The 17,090-nt window shown below is 53.3% G+C and overlaps 1 protein-coding gene across 1 annotated transcript in view; it reads right to left on the bottom strand.

The window, feature by feature from the left end:
* Nucleotides 1-17,090, bottom strand: part of ANO1 (anoctamin 1) — a 157,086-nt gene that overhangs the window by 73,188 nt on the left and 66,808 nt on the right. The window lies entirely within an intron of this gene.

The following is a 17,090-nucleotide window of genomic DNA, read 5'->3' on the forward strand; positions in this document are numbered from 1 at the left end:
CTGTCCGGGAGAGAGCGCAGCGGGCGGTTAGCTTGGGCCCTCCCTCGCCGCCGCCGCCGCGCACACTGGCTCCGGCCCCGCCCCGCCCCTGCCCGGCCCTGCCCAGCCCAGCTGCCCGGGAGGGGGAGGGGCCGCCGGGCCGGCCTCCCCCAGCTCTAGCCCGCAGAAAGCCCTGGGCCCCGTCTTCCTTCCCCGAGCCGCGGCTCCCAGGCTTGTTTCCCCGCGGCCTCTGACCTCCTCCCTTTTTTCTGACGGCCCCGGCCCCTGCGCCCTCAGCGCGCCCTGCCCGGCTCCCCCTGCCCATCCGACGTGGGCTCCTGAGGCGCCCACCCGGGGCAGCCCCGCGGCCCGCCCTTGGCCCCCCGGGAAAGGCCAGAACGCCTGGGGCTGGTCCTGGGGGGCACCGGCCTCCGCACAGCTGGGAGGAGGAGGAGGAGGCGGCACAGCCTCCGCCCCCCCCCCCCCCGCCCCGACCGGCCCACTAAGGGACACCCCAGCCCCTGTGGCCGGTCCACTGACCTGGGCCCCGGGAGGGGGGCGCCGGGCCTGGGGCCCTTCAGACCCTGGCGCACCGGTCCTGGTTATCCCCAGGGGCCGGCAGGGTCCCACTGAGCCCCCTGCGGCAGCTGCCCTGTCCAAGGAAGTCACCGGAACTGGGGGGGACCCAGCGCTCACTAAGCGCACCTTCCAGGGCCCCAGGACCAAAAAGGGAGCCAAGGTCGGCCCCAAGTTGTTGGGGGGCCGGGACCCAAAGGGCCCCCCTGGGAATCCCAAAGACCCAGAGTCAGCCTGACTGCGGTGCTCGCCCCTTCCTCCCTCCCTCCTAGACCTCAGCTCTGTCCCGCCTTGAATCAGATAAAGCCAGGGTGGGCTTCCCTACCTCCCAGCGGCCCTCAGCCAGACCTGGTCATCTTATCCTGCAATCATCGGGCCTCGGAAACGTGGCCCAGGAGGACTTGGGTTCAAGTCCCGCCCACCCCTGGGGGTGGCCCTCATAACTGCCCGGTCTCCGCCCCTGAACATTAACTGGGGAAGGTCCCGGGGGGGCCCCTCATCCTGCCCCTCAGTTTCCTCCTCTGTCAAAAGAAGATGACAATCATCTGCCTTCTTCCCGGCCGGACCATGTGGGAGGGAATGTGGCCCCAGATTTTTTCATCAGACCGACCCCTGCCCCCCGGGGCCCCAGAACTGCGATCCAACTTTCAAGTTTGATCTGGGGATCAGCCCTTGGGACTGGCCCGTCCGCTCCCCCAAGGCACCCCCCCTTTCCCTCAGGCCCGGTCTCCACAGCCCTTCCCCTGGCGCTCTCCTAGCCTGCTTTGTCTCCCCCACACACACACACCTTTAGTTAGGTGGACCCTGCCCCGCCCGGGTAAATGGCACCTGCTTTAGAAACAACTTTCAATAGGAGTCGCCCCTGTGGCCGAGGCTTCCACAGCCCAGGGCACTCACCACCACCAGGGGCCTGTGGGGAAGGAGTCCAAGGACCATATTTAAATTATGGGAAAGGGCAGGCACTCAATTTATGGATCATTTCAGAAATCCCATTCTCCTTCCTTGTCACCTGGAAAGGCCGCAAGGTCAGGCGAGATGGGGCCGGGCCTATGGGGGCTCGGGCCTTCTCCCGGAGGGCCCCCCCAGGCCGGTTCCCCAGAGCTTGCTGCCCAGCATCCCGGGCCAGGGGGGCGAGGAAGGACAGGGTCGGCGGAGGTGACCCTCCGCAGCAGGGGCAGGTTTCTGGCTTCCTTCTGACAGCAGGTTCCTTATCTACTCAGACAATGAACATGGTAAGAAAAGCAGAAGCTTCCTGCTTCCCTGGGGAACGAAGCCATGAAAGATGCTCCGGATAATCCAGAGGTGGGGAGGCCCCCCATGGGAGGCCGGCCCCAATGTCGGACAGTTGGAGTGGAGGCTAGTAGCCCGGAGGACGCTGCCCCCCGAGGGCCACCGACTGAAGTCCAAGTTTTGAGAATTCTCAGGACAAACACCGGTGATGGACTGGAAACATTTCCCAAAGACACGGAGTCATATTTCTCGGCTCGCCCGCAGGGGCTCCTCCCCTTCCCATTGGCACCTTCCAGGTGACAGGCCTTGGAGGAGCATTTCATAAGTTTCACATAATAAACAGGTATTTGACGGTGGCAAGGGATGGGCCAGAGCCACGTCCTGGAGCTCCAATGAAATCACAGCTCTGAAGCCAGTGGGGATCTTCCTGTCGTCTCTGGAACTCGGTTTCCTTATCTGTCAAATGGGCCTGAGGGCAAAGTGGCTTTCTCCCAGATTCTGGATCATTTCACCCAGCAGGCTAGGGGAGACCTCCCATGCCCAAACGAAAGCTTCCAGGGCTGGCTAAGACTTCCAAAAAAGAAAAATAACATGTTGTGCAACCTGATCTCCTTGTTGGTAAACAAGCGAAATTGTGCAATCCTGCTGGGCTCAGCTGTCCCTGACGGTGGAGCCATGAAGCAGATTTCAGGGGAGAAAGAAGTCCCGGGGGTGGGTGGGAGGGAGCCATCTTGCAAGGGGTCCTTTGGTCCCTCTTCACCAGCAGCAGGGAGCTCCCACTCCCACCCCCAGGTCTTCTCTAACTGGTGCCAAACAAGACTGATCTTCCAACTGATCTTTATAGAACATGACCTGGAAGTCCTGGGTCTCAGTAGTTACCTGGACCCTCCCCACCAACATGCTGCCTCCAATGTGGGGCCCGGGCCGAAGGCCAGCGCTCCAGAGGGGCGTGTTATCTGGCCAATTGCCTCCCGGTCCCCGGAAGCCAGAGTTGTCTCCCAAAAAATAACCCAAGACCCCATTGGCCACTGACGCGTCCCACTGATCTCCCCTGTCTAGCAAACTCTTGCCTCCCCCAGCTTGGACGCGTGGGGCTGATTTTTTTTTTTTATTATTATAGCTTTTTATTTAGAAGTTCTATGCCTGGGTAATTTTTCAGCATTGACCATTGCCAAACTTTTTGTTCCAATTTTTCCCCTCCTTCCCCCCACCCCCTCCCCCAGGTGGCAAGTTGACCAATACATGTTAAATATGTTAGAGTATAAGTTAACTACATATATTGTTATTTTGCTGGTGCTGAATTTTTTAATCCCAGCCTGAGACCTCACATTTGTTGCCATTCAATTTTATTATATAATTATATATCCTGCCTCGATCAATTAATCAATCACCAAGCATTTATTAAGTGCCTACTATGTGCCAGGGGATGGGCTATTTGATAAGGGTGCCATTGATATCTTTATCCAAGGTCTGTGCTTTTAGGAGATGAGGATATATTTGGATATATGGATATACAGATATAGATATACATAGATTTGTATAGATATAGATATGTGTGGGTGCATATGTACACATATGTGGGTGACATGTGCGTACATATGTGTGTGTTTGTGTATTCTCAAGGACCTGGAGTGTTTTTATTCTGCCTTCAAGGCCCAGGACCAGGCACAGTTTCAGCAAGTAATGAGTACACGCTCATTAAATTGAATGAAAAATATCTAATGTCGAATTCACAATCCCAAGGGTGGCAAATGTTTAAAAAACGGAAAGAGCTTCGGAAAGGCTGGAATGGCTTCGGAAGGGCAGGTCAGCCAGGACCTGGGCCCTGTCAATCCCAGCCTCCCACCGCCCCCAGGTCAGAGGGCGAGCATCTGTGGGCAGCCTCGTATTGAATAAGAGAACTTGCTCCAGCGGCTAAGCGGCGGTTCCTGATTTATTGGCCACATAAACTGGGAGCTGGCTGGGGCTGACTGAAGTCCCTTCCGAAGGAGGGGAGAGCCGGGGTAAAGTCAATCTGGGCCGAACAAAGGGGCTCTTTGTCAGTGGAGCTTCCCCGCTGTAACCTCCCACTTCCACCTCAATAAACCGTTCCTCGCTGCTGGGATATCCAAATCCTCGAGGGGAAGGGGGGGTTCCGCTGACATTTCGCAGGTACCACAGAGAGCAAGAAGGACCGAAGAGATGGGGATGGCTCCCGGGACGGTACCACCTGCCCCTGGCACCCCAAATCCCCGTGATTGGCTCAGAAAAGCCCGGCGGTCCTAGGTACGGGGTGCTCTCTCCCCCATGTGCAGAGGGAGCCCCCCAGACGCACCCACCCCGGCCTGCTCCCTCTGACAAAACGGGAGCAGCGAAACCAGAAACCCGAAGCGTCAGCAGAACTCCGATAAAAGAACCGATATGGGGCAGGATTGTCCCAGGAGGATTTGCTGCTTTTTAGCTCTTCCTCAGCTGCCAAGTTCAAAGTCCGAACCTTTCCAGGTACTCTCCCTGCCAGTTCGGGGGCTGATGGAAGCCTCCTTCCCTCAGCTTGTCCCTCCAAGACTAAAAGTCATTAACAGCTCCATCTCACGGGCACTTTCACCGGCGATTTCCTTCCAAGAAGCTGCGGGGGAGGTTCTGCCCATTTTGAAGAGGAAGAAAGTTGGCAGGAAGACGGGAACACCTTGGAATTGTGGGCTTGGGAGAAGGAACCTCAAAGATCACTCCCTTTCGGAGGAGGAAATTAGAGCTCAGAAGGCAAATAGGATTAAAGGATTATTGATTCAGAGCTGGTGGGGCTCGTCTTTCACATTAAAGAAGAGAAACTGAGGTCTAAACAGGTCAGGGCACCTTTACACATTAGATTCCAGACGGACTTAGAGATGGGATATACAGGGAATCAGGATCCAGGGAAGTAGCCCTGAGGGTCACATAAGAAAGGACTGCAGGACAGCTAGGTGGCGCAGTGGATAGAGCATCGGCTCTGAAGTCTGGAGGATCTGAGTTCAAGACTAGCCTCAGACACTTGTGTGACCCTGGGCAAGTCACTTAACCCCAATTGCCTCAAAAAAAAAAATGGATGGGAGAAAAGGGGTGTTTATAAAAGCTAGATTTTCTGAGTTCTATTCCTGGTGCACTGCTCTGTTTGTCCACTCTCTGAGACTCAGTTTCCCCTTCTGTAAAATGGAGGGGAACTCGAACTCGCCTAGCTGGCCCCCACTCACTCACTCTTTACATTTCTGACCTGTCAGGGGCCGGTACATGGCCACTATGGCTGCCCAGACTGCACCCCTTCAAGGGCGGGGACAATATCTTCCACTGATTGTGAGGCAGAGAGGGGGTGCTCCCTGGAGCTGCAGACTCAACAGCTCAGGGAGGAGGAGGAGGAGGAGGAGATCCCGTGGAAGGAATGAGTGGCCAGTGACTCAGCCCCATTGTGAGGCTCTTGCCCGGGCCATCCCGCCACTGTTACCTCCGGGTTCTGCTAAATAAACACGCTCGGGAGCAGCAGCTGCCAGGCCCTCCCCAGGCTGCCAAGAGCCGCTCAGTTACACCTGGGGAAGGCTGGACGTTTATTACTGAGATAAGATGGGAAGAAGCCCCATCATCCTCCCCGAGATAAGGGCCGCTTCACAAGGAGGGAACCTGGGAGGCGCTCGGCTCTCTCTCGTGCCACAAAATCAATAAATCAAGAGCGTCCAGCCCATTTGGCAGCTTTTGGGGAGTCCAGTGGGTTCTGTTTCCCTTGAGACTTTTCTTCAAAGAACTTCGAACCGCTTATAAACCCATTAAGTCCCTTCTACTCTCACTGTTCTTTAAGTGCTGAGCCGAGAGTTGTCTATTGACCGAGAGAAAATAGGGAGTTAAGGACGGTTCTGGAGAGAGGAAGGTACAAGGTTTGCCCTGATCACCGAAATCTGATTCAGCCTATTCGAAAGAGCAAAGAAAGGGGAGGGAACGCACATTTATTAAGCACCTACTATTTGCCAGGCATTGCCCCGAACATTTTACAAATCTTACTGTGTTTGATCCTCATGAGAAATAGATATCTAACAGCTAATATATGGGATATTTAAGTCCAGTAAGATGTCAGGCAACATTCAGACTTTGCCGGAAAGTCCTGTGGATTCTCTCCCAGTCAGAGAGGTCTGTCTCTATGTCTCTGTCTCTCCTTTCACCCTTCCTTCCTCCCTTCTCTCTCATCTTCCTCACTTTCCCCTGCCCATTCTTCTCTCCATTTACCCTGTCTCTATCCCCTTCTTTTCACTATTCCTCACTTTCTCTTTCTTCCCACTTACCTCCCTTTTTGTCTCTCTTCATCTCTCCCCCTCCTCACTTTTGCTCTCTTTTTCACTTCCCTCTTTCTCCCTCCTTTTTTCTCTCTTCCTTCCCGTCTACCCCCTCCTTCTCTCCCTCTTTCTCCCTCCCTCTCCTTTCTCTCCTCCTTCTCTCTTTTGCTCTTTTACTTCCCTCCTTTTCCCTTTTTCTCTCTTCCTTCCTCTCTTCCCCCCTCCTTCTCTCCCTCTTTCTCCCTCCTTCCCCTTTCTCCCCTCCTTCTCTCTTCCTTTCTTTCACCTCCCTTCTTTTCCCTCCTTTTTTCCTCTCTTCCTTCCCCTTCTCCCCTTCTTTCTCTCCCTCTTTCTTTCCTTCCCTCCTCTCCCTCCCCTTTCTCCCCTCCTTCTCTCTTTTGCTCTTTCACCTCCCTCCTTCTCCCTTTTTTCTCTCTTCCTTTCCCTCTTCCCCCTCCTTCTCTCCCTCTTTCTTCCTCCTTCCCCTTTCTCCCCTCCTTCTCTCTTCCTTTCTTTCACCTCCCTTCTTTTTCCTCCTTTTTTCCTCTCTTCCTTCCCCTTCTCCCCTTCCTTCTCTCCCTCTTTCTCTCCTTCCCTCCTCTCCCTCCCCTTTCTCCCCTTCTTCTCTCTTTTGATCTTTCATCTCCCTCCTCCCTTTTTTCTCTCTTCCTTCCCCTCTCCCCTCCTTCTCTCTTTTGCTCTTTCACCTCCCTCCTTCTCCCTTTTTTCTCTCTTCCTCTCCCTCTTCCCCCTCCTTCTCTCCCTCTTTCTCCCTCCCTCCCCTTTCTCCCCCTCCTTCTCTCTCCTCTCCCCCTCTCTATTCCTGACTCTCTGGAGCTCCTAATCCCCCCAGAATCCTTTATCATGGAGGCTGCTTTGCCCGAGGGTCTTTCTGCCAAACGATCCGCCAGCTTTTATCTCACTACAATAGGTCACCAGTAAGTGGCCGGTGCTGGCAAGGGCACCTGCCTCACTGTGGGGGAGGGGTGCAGATGAGTAAGACCAGGCTCCTGGCTCCCAGACAGCCCCAGGAGGGAGGCCCGAGGCAGAGGAGGGGGCCGGAGACAGTGTCACAAGCTCCCGGGTCCCAGTACTACATAGCAAGACAAACCGCCCTCAAGGGGCTTCCATCTCCTACTGGCGACAGCAAAGAAAGGTGTCAGAAGGGCAAGGGCAGTAACGCGGCTCAGGAAGGGAAGGGGTCCCATGAAGGTCCGCAAAGGCCAAGTGGCTGGAGATGGCAGGGCCAAGGGGCTTCAATCCCCCCAAATTCCCTCACAGTCCAGGAGGGCTTCGGGGAGGAGGTGGCTTTTGGGTTAGCCTGAGGATAGGTACCTTAGAGCAGCCTAAGGGAACTGAAGGCTGAAAGCTCAGGTCCATCCCTCCCCAAACATCCAGCGTTTGCCCGCAGGAGGTGAATAACAAGATCTATGGAACATTTGAAACCGGCCACTGCATCTTCCAGGCCCCTCCGTTTCACTCTGGGGGCCCAACTGGGGGCCTGGAGCATGAGAGGTGCTGCCTGGACCGGGGCAGATGCAAAGAAGCAGGGTGGGAGGGGTCCAGGCCAGGAGTGGCCCCCCCCGGGGGTGGCTCCCCCTCCCTGCCCCCTCCGAGGGCTGGCCCCGGCCCAGGCCCTGCTTCCGCCTCATCTGGTTTTTCAAACCTGCCAAGTCATTTTGGAGGCCCTGGGCCTCTGTCCATTTTTAGGGCCTGGCGCAGGGAGGCCGGCTCTTCCTCCAACAGCTCATTTCCTCCCGCCGGTTGACTCTGAGGAAAGGGCCGGGTGCCAAGGATGTGAGCCGGCGTTGCCCGGACAACGGCTTGTTTAACATCCCCTCAACATCCCAGGATGAGCTCAGCCCGGGAGGTACCAAAGCCGGGCCTGACAACACCCTCCTCCGGCAGAGGTTTGGGCCCCAGCCTCCGGGAGGAAGCTGCTCCCAGACAAAACCAAATTCTTGGCAGGGGATGGGGTGAGGCTTGGGGAGCTCCAGGCGCCCAAATCTTAGGGATGCTAAGCCCAGGAAGGCCTCGTCCCGGGGCCCTTGAATCCTGGCCCTGGGGGCCGAAGGACTCTTGGAGGCCGGCTAGGAACCCCCCCCCCCCATTTTTACTGACTGGGAAACTGAGGGTTGGTCCTGTGGCAGTGAGTGTAGAGGATCTCAAAGCACCTAAAATGGAAAAATCCTAACAACTTTTCAGTGAGTCAGATCTCACTGATTTGGGTATTCCCTCCAGGTGTACAGAGAGTGGCCCGTCCAGGCCTGAAGCTTAAGCACGGCTCCCATGAGCTTCTCTTGGCAGGGCATGCAACCCCCGGCCCACAAGTGCCCACAAGGACCCTGTGGGGACCCAAGGCTCCTTCGCTCAAAGCTTTGCCCCAAACCCTTCACAGCCCTTCCTCCTTGTATCATCTCTGCAACCAGCACCCAGCAGGGCATACAGTGGGCTCCTAATAGGTGCTTGTTGATTGGATTTGTCTGTGGTCTTGGGGTGGGTCCTCTTGGTGGGGACACAGAGGCCAAGCGGGCTGTGCTTTAGGAGATGGGCTTTGAGGTGGGCAGCATGGAGTGTTGGAATGAGCCCTAATGCCAGCTCTGACTGGCTGGCTGTGTGATCCTGGCCAAGTCACTTCCCCTCTACTTCAGGCTCCTAGAGGGCCAGGCTTAGAGTCTAGAAGACTAATCTTGAGTTCAAATCTGACCTCAGAAACTTCCTAGCTGTGTGATCCTGGCCAAGTCACTTACCCTATTTGCCTCTGTTTTTTTTTTTTTTCCATCTATCAAATGGGCTGAAGACAGAAATGTGCAACCACTCCAGTGTCTTTGCTAAGAAAACCCCAAATGGGGTCATGAAGAGCTGGATGTGACTGAAAATGACTGAACAAAGTCTCTAGATCCTTAGAGAACATGGACTCTGGATGCTGTTCCATCTCTTCCAAACTCCTTACTTTTAGACTTGAGGAAACTGAGGCATGGGTGACCTGGCCAAAGCCCCTGGATCTTAAGAGCTGCTCTGCTGGATCCTCTTGTGTCCTCCCTGCAGATCATCTCATTGGGCATCTCCATCTAGCTCTAGACATTCATATTAGCTAGCCTTGAGTGCCTGGGATAGCCCCCGACTTTCCCTCTGCCTCCCTGCTTCAATGGCCTCCTACATTCAGCTCTAAATGCCCCTTTCTGGGGGAGACCTTTCCTGTCCCCTGAGATCACCTCCCCTTTCTCTATATACATCTGTACCCAAAAGCGACTTTCATGCTGTCTCTTCCACTGTCCCTGAAGGCAGACATCCATCTTCAACATTTAAAACCATACCAGGTACACAGTAAGCACTTAATAAATGTTGGGCAATCTTTTTCTGAATGACCAACTCAGGAGCCATCTCCTACAAGCCCCTCCCTTTATAGAAGAGGAAACTGAGCCCCAGGGAGAACCTGACCCAAGGCTGCACAGAGAGCAAACCTCAGAGGTAGCAGACAGCCGACATCTTTTGTCATTGCCCATGGGCTCTGGAGCTATGGCACTTCTTAGGCTAAGCCACAAGAGGTGCCTAATCAATGCACGTCTTTGCACTGAGCAGTCATGGCTCCTGAGCTCCAAGTCTCACTCTGGGATGGGGCCAGTCACACGGGGAGGCCACACGACAGCTGGCTGGCGCTGCTTCCCTTATTGTCCAAGGAACGTGGCCATGGACCGGAATCTCCATTTGCATGTGACGAGGGAGGGGAAAAATCTTTGCTCAGGGGACTCTTCCAGGACAATTTTTAAATTCCTTGGCAAGACGACATGAAGAGACAAGTGAGTCCCTGTTCCGGGGAGAGTGCTCGACGCCGAGCCAACGAGGAAAAAGCTACTTTTCCACTGACACCATCATCATCGTCAGAAGTGCCAGAAAAGCGGCCCATGTGGCCTCCTCACAGCCTCTGGACCTCAGGGACGAGGGTCCGGGATAGATGTCATTATAGAACTACTACCACGATTACTGCTCTAAATGAGAAAACACAGGCTTCGATAACTCGTCCGTGCTTACACAGCTAATGTCAAGAGGTGGGACCTGAACGCGGGTTTTTGGGCTCCAAAGCCAATGCTCTACACACTGGGTTAGGCCGTCTGGCCAAGGCCTCTCCAGAAAGATCAGCTCATTAGAGGGGCTCAGTGGGATGGGAGAATAGTACTCAGTGGCTGACTGCGACAGAGGGAGATCTGGAAAGGCTTCCTGGAATAGGCGGGAGCTCAACTGAGCTGATATTTATTACATGGGGGTGAATTTGCTAGCCAAAGAGAGAAAGGGAGAACATTTCTGGCCTAAGAATTAGCATAAGGGAGAAGAACCCAAGATGGGTGTGTATATGTCTCTGTGTGTTGAAAGGGGGAGAGAGAAAGAAAGGAGAGAGACAAAGAGACAGAGACAGAGGGGGAGAGAAGAGAGAGAGGAAGATGAAGGAGGAGGAGGAGGAGGGAAAGGGAGAGGAAATAGGAGAGAGAGAAAGAGAAGGAAAGGAACAGGGAGAGGGAGTTAGAGAGGGGTTCGTATGGAGTGTGTTTAAAGAAGTAGTATGAGATAAAACTAAAATGATAAGATGGTACCAGATTGTGGATGGCCTTGAATGGCAGGCAAAGAACTCTGCGATTGAATTGGAAGGTAAGAAGGAGCCAATGACTATGCTACAGCAGGATCTAGACCAGATATATGCATGTATAACAATAATTGTTAATATAATAATTAATAATAAATAAGGAAGATGTTTTGGGGCTGTTTTGACAACCATTTTGGAAATGTGATGGCTTCTCCCAGGCCTGGATCAGCACAGAATCTTTAACTTGCTCTGTTTTATGACACGGGCTAGTCTGAGCCTCGTGGGGCATCCTGGTGGCTCTTTTCTCTTTTGGGCCCCCCATATTGGTGGCTCATCTTCTGGAGATGGGCTTTGGGTCTCACCTTCCTGTAGTTCTGAAAACCCAATTCAAGCGATGCTCAACTTTGGGGTTGAGGACTACAGCAGGGACTACAGGGGCACCCAGCACCCATTACCCCTGGTGGGAAGATCATTCTGATTGTGATAAAAAGGCCAGATTGGGAAAGGGAAAGCTGATGAGGGAAATTCAGGGAGAAGGTACTTGGATGATGTAATGAGGACCTGTCTCATGGGGAAGAAGTGGAAATACAAAGGAAGACATGAAAGAGATATTTCACAGATGGGACAGACAAAGCTGGGAAGTGCCAAGAGATCCAAGTTAAGGAAAAAAGAAAAATGAAAATGCCATGAAAATTTTTAGATGAGGTAAATTAAGTCAATGCAGCCCTCTCCTCCCCTTATCTCCCCTGATCTCCCCACCCCATTCCAGCCAAACTGGAACCTAGTGGTTTTCCTATTCTCATCTCCCACCACTGCACTTTTGCATAGATTGCCACCCCTACCTGGAAGGCACTCCTCTTAAATCCTCAGCTCTTCTTCCCTATTCAGCTCAGATACTCTCTCCTCTAGGAAGCCTTATTAGCTCCTTCCCACCATTTATTCTGTTCTCTTTAGGTTAGCATAGAATAGCAGAGGGAGCACTCCTTATGTAATTAGACTTTGAGGGTAACTTAAAAAAAATGCCTTGGAGCTCCTCATGTCTGATGGAGGGCTGAGGCCTGGTCCATGACTTTGACCTTTATCTCCACTGGTTAATACTGGAAAGAAAGACTGGGTCCTCAAGAACTTGTATTGCCTCCAAAATCACCCAATCGTTGCCCCCAGTGATTATATAGTGGAACATTTTCCCTTTGAAAAAGAACAGCAGAACTGAGGCTGTCAGGTGGTCAAAGTAAGAAGATTTCTGTCAACCATCTCCCATGGTTGTCCTGGCTGAAGAGACTCGGGAATACGGAGCCAAGGTAACTGGAGGTGATAAAGAGCTGTCCATCAAGGAATGAGCTCAGGGAATGTCTAGAAGAGATTCCATGCTCAGCAAAGAGCCCAGTGGCTTCTAAGCAATCAGACTGGTCTAGCCCAGACACTGGCCACCCAATGGTTGTGCAGCAGCTGTCCAGCAGCCAAGTAACTGCCCAGCTCAACGCAGTGGCAGGCAAGCCCAATGAGGATCCACCTGAACAACCTGCTTAACCTCATCTGGCAGTAGATTGACCTGGCCAATTGAGACATCATGTCCTAAGAAGAGCAAGCCCAGAAAAGCCCCAATGGAAAAAAGAAAGGAAACTGAATCTCTGCTGTCTTATGGTTACGAGTTGCTTTGGCTATTTGTAGATGTTATACACGTCCCTCACTACCAATGTAATTTAAATTCAGATCTATTTTCCCATAAATTTTATATGTATTTCTTGGATTGTGTGCCCCAAATTGGGGAGAAGTGCTTTGTAACTATGCCATTGGAGTAAATATCTTTTTTTAAAAAGCTCAGGCTACTGCCTGATTGCTAAGAAAAAGCATGCTAGTGGGGGCTCGTGAGATTCAAAGTGGAAAAATAACCATGCACAAGGTTGACAAATTTGAGAGAATTAGCAGCTGCTCCTGTAATGGTCCAACTTGCCAGGGGAGCAATATTCATATACTCTCATTGCCCATTGTAGCATAAAGTAGTATCAGGCTCTAGAAGGCTCTGCAAAGTTCTGTCAAGTTGAAAAAGCTTTAAGTTCAAGGCCAATGATAATCTGAGTCTGCCCCCTGAAATCCGGTCTAGATAAGATTGTTGTGGTTAAATCCCTATATTTTTGCCTGCCTGCATTTTGGATTTCCTTCACAGGCTAATTGTACAATATTTCAGAGTCCGATTCTTTTTGTACAGCAAAATCGGTTTGATCATGTATATTTATTGTGTATCTAATTTATACTTTAATATATTTAACATCTGCTGGTCATCCTGTCATCTAGGGGAGGGAGTGGAGGGAAGGAGGGGAAAAATTGGAACAAAAGATCTGCCAGTTGTCAGTGCTGTAAAATTACCCATACGTATAACTTGTAAATAAAAGGCTATTAAAAAATAAATTAAAAAAAAAGATTGTTGTGGTTATTGTTCAGTTGTTTTAATTATGTCCGACTCTTTGTGATCCTCTTTTTTTTTTTTTTTTTTTTTTTTGCCAAAGACATTACCTTTTCTTCTCTGGCTCATTTTTACAGATGAGGAAACTGAGGCAAACAGGGTGAAGTGACTTGTCTAGGGTCACAGAACCAGTGAGTATCTAAGGCTGGATTTGAATTCAGTCTTCCTGACTCTGGCCTGAGCACTCTAAACACTACACCACCCAGCAAACTAAGATCCAGAACTGCAGTTCTGGCTCTCAAGTCAAGACCTATCATTCTCACTTTTAGTTAAGCAAAATGAGGCTGGGATGTGGCCAAGGTCACATGGGAGAGATAGGATCTGAACTCAGTTTTCTGCTTCTTAGCCCAGAATGGGTAACTGGCCCTTCTAGTCCAGTCAGAAGGAGACCTTGGAGAGGGGTTCTCTGAGGGAGAAGACTGACTATGAGGACCGACTTCACAGATGCTCTGGTGGCCACTCTCCTCACGGGGTTGTTGTGAGGATCTAAAAGCACTTTGCAAGAGTTAATGTGACAGAGACAGAGGTGCCAGTTAGTACTCTGATTAATGCAGGTGAAGAGGCCAGGATGAAAATACTCTAAATAAATAGGCATTCTCTGTGGCTTTATCCTAATTCTATCCTTAAAGCTGCCATGAATACAGATGAGTTCATTCACAATCAAGAAAAAGTAAACTCCCAGAGATCCCTGGGATACTGGGCCCTCCCTGCCTCCCAAGAGCACTCCATCTTTTTCACTCCTCCATATCATCAGTAGCATCCTCCACATGGTTTCGGATGCGTAATTTCTGGTTCCCAACATCCTTCCTGTCTGCTTGCACCCACCACGGGCCCCTTTCCACTGTCACCTTCCGGTTCTTTCAGAAGTATAATGCCTTATGGGCGTCTGACTTCCCTCATATAGCAGAAGAGGGAGAAGTAAGAAAAGCGGCTGAAATGGAAGAGAGATAGACTCGGGGTGGGCTGGGGGCAGCCCCATCTGGGGGGTGCTGGGGAAGCGCTTCTCAAAGTGTCTCTGGGGAGGGGGGAAGGATGCTGCAACCTGCAAAGGGCCAGAACGCTGGAGAAGTAAACTTGAAACAAGGTATTAACTCAGGGGAATCGATGAGATCATGATTCTCTAGTTCACATATGTCTAGTTTGATATAATGATATGATCGCTCTAGTTTGTTATGATACAATCGCTCTAGTTTGATATAATGAAATAACCACGTTAGTTTGGCTTATACTCAGTATACTGCAATGATGTAATTGTAGTAGGGTATTTAAGGGCTGAGAGACTCAGACTGAGACTGGTTGAGACTGTCAGACTGTCGGACTGCTGAAGGACACTGGCTCAGACTATGACAGAAAGCTAGGCCGAACATCACAGCAACCCAGACAAGGAATCCTTGCCAGCCCTGTCTTTCCAGGCTTTCTGGACGTGGCTTTCTGTCCCTGACGCTAGGGTCCGGCCACAGCGGCCGTCTCTTTGTTCCCCACGAAGGACAGCTCTTTACATTTGGCCTTGGCTTCCTCCAAAGCTCGGAGCGCCCCTTGAGTGGGAGGGCTTCCCTCTTGTCCTTCAGAGGCTGGACGGCCTCCTCTAAGGTTACCTCCCAAGTGCTCTCCATCTTAGATGTCCTGGTCTATGACACCCTCTGTCCTGTGTCAGAGTATCACAAATCTGCCCTTCTTCGTGTGCTCCTCACTGAGTGGCGTGGGGCCCATAAAAGAGCTGACAAGTCGTGCTGGTGAGCTTCCTTAGCTCTCTGGCTGCAGAAACAAGGACCCCCAGGCCCAAAGAAGCCCAAAGCAGCCCCCGCGCTGAAGCGAAGGCCGGCCGGCCTGGGTCTGTCTGTCCTGGGGGAGCTCGCTTCACACCCTGGTTGATCTGGGCCTGTGGCCTTGACTTTTGTCCTGCCCCCGGCGGTCTCGACTCTGCAAGGGAGAGACTGATGACTGAGGAACCGCAACTCTGCCTCCAAGGCCTTCCATGTGTGAGGCCGGCCCACGAGGCAATTGGGCTTGGAAATGAAGCGAGAACAATGGGAATCATCCGAGATTCCTTCCAAGACTGTGCCGCAGCCACGGGTCCCACTGACCGCTTTGTCTGGAGAACCCCCATCGTCAACATCAGGGGAGCCCTCGGACAGAGCTGTGCACCCGCCAAAGGCAGGGCCGCTGCCGTGGAGGGGACCCAGCTCCGCACCCGAGCCCAGGAGGAATCCCAGAAAGATGGAGGGGTCCAGCGGATGTCCCCGTCTGTGGAGAACATGGAACCAAGCGCATGGAGCCCCAGAACAAGGAGAGATCGGTGACAGCTCAGGAGAGGTGGGCTCCTCCATCCCCAGAAACCCAAGAAGAGCACCCATCGTTCTCTCTGTCTCTGTCTTTCTATTTCTCTGTTTCCCTCTTTCTCCCCACCCCTTCTGTATCTCTGTCTCTGTCTCTTGTGTCTGTGTCTCCCTCTCCCACTCCCTTCTTCCCTCCCTTCCCCCTTTCTCTGTCTCTGTCTCTTAATCTCTTTGTCTCCATCAGTCTTTGTCTCTCTCTGCCACTCTCTCTATCTCTGTGTCTCTATCTGTCTCTGTGTCTCTCTGTCTCTCTCTAACTACGTCTGTGTCTTCCTCTCCCTTTCCCTTCTTCCCTCCCTCCCCCCTTCTTTGTCTCTTTCTCTGTCTCAGTCTCTTTCTCTGTGTCTCTGTCTCTTTGTCTCTGTCTCTGTCTCCCTCTGCCTCTGTCTCTGTTTGTGTCTGTCTCCCTCTCCCTTTCCTTCCTTCCCTCCCACTCCCTCCTTCTCGCCCTCCCCCTTCTTTATCAGTCTCTTTCTCTCTGTATCTCTATCTCTGTGTCTCTATCTGTCTCTGTCTCTGTCTCTCTCTCCCTCCCCCAGCTCCCCCCTCGTGCTTAATCCATCCTTTAGCCCGGGGCTCCACAAGGGAAAGCCGATCTTATCACTGGGCCAGAGAAGGTCCCGGGTGGGGGAAGCCGGGCTTGTTTCAAAGAGAACAATGGTGAAAGAAAGCTGCCCATTGTTCCGAGGGGAGGGGCCGGGCCTGGAACAGCCGGGGGCCGCTGTCCTCCTGCGAGCTGAGCCAGGGCTCCCCGTCCCCCCTGCCCCCCCATCTCCCCGAGCGCCCCCGGCCTCCTCTCCTTGAGATGCTCCCTGGGCCCAGGCCCCGCGGGCCCCAGTCTCACTGACTGGGACACTGAGGCTCAGAGAGGTCCCACAGTCACGGAGAATGCAGGCGACAGGATTCGCACCCAAGCCATCCCGCCCCTGCACCTTCCTGAAGGCCCCTTAAGGCCTGTGGCCCGGTGCTCTCCAGGGTGCTGTGTGCCCGCAGGGGACAGCACTCAGAGCCTGAGGGAGCGGAGCCGGAAGGTGGGGCCCCTGAGACCCCGGGATCGTCTCCTATCTGCTTGGGAAGGGCGCCGGTGCTTTCCCGGGGCTTCACACGCCCAGCCCGGCTGCGCTGGGGACAAGGTGGCCCGAGGACTGTTGGGGAAAACAAGCGGCCAGTGTCCGACCCAGCACCCGGGGGGTGGCCCCAAGCTGTTGAACTAGTGGGTGGGGCCCACGTTCAGGAGGTGCCTGCTGGAGGGGAGACTGGCCTCAGCTTCTCCCATAAAGCCGAGAGCAGGGCTGGGGATGGTGGGAGTCCCCCAGCCCAGCCCCCTCCGCTGTGGGAGCCCAGAGGGGCTGAGCCCCAAAGTCACACAGCAAAGCTCGGAAGGACTCAGGGCCTCTAACAGCCCTCCGGACTCTGGGCCAATGGGGGAGATGGGGGTCCTGACTTACCCCCTTGGGCTGGTTAATGGCTGCCCTCCGACCCCCCACCTGCACCCCCAGGCCGCTGCTTCCTTGCAGCTCCCCTCACCCCCAGTCTGACCCAGGGGAGGAAGCCCATGTTGTTTTAACATTTCCAGGTTGAGGAAGGTGCCTCTGGGAGGTCCCACCCATCCTGGGCCCCTTCCAGCTGCTCACAAAAGGCCCATTGACGGCACA

Source organism: Sarcophilus harrisii, chromosome 6, assembly GCF_902635505.1.
Source record: "Sarcophilus harrisii chromosome 6, mSarHar1.11, whole genome shotgun sequence".
Classification (NCBI taxonomy): Eukaryota; Metazoa; Chordata; class Mammalia; order Dasyuromorphia; family Dasyuridae; genus Sarcophilus; species Sarcophilus harrisii.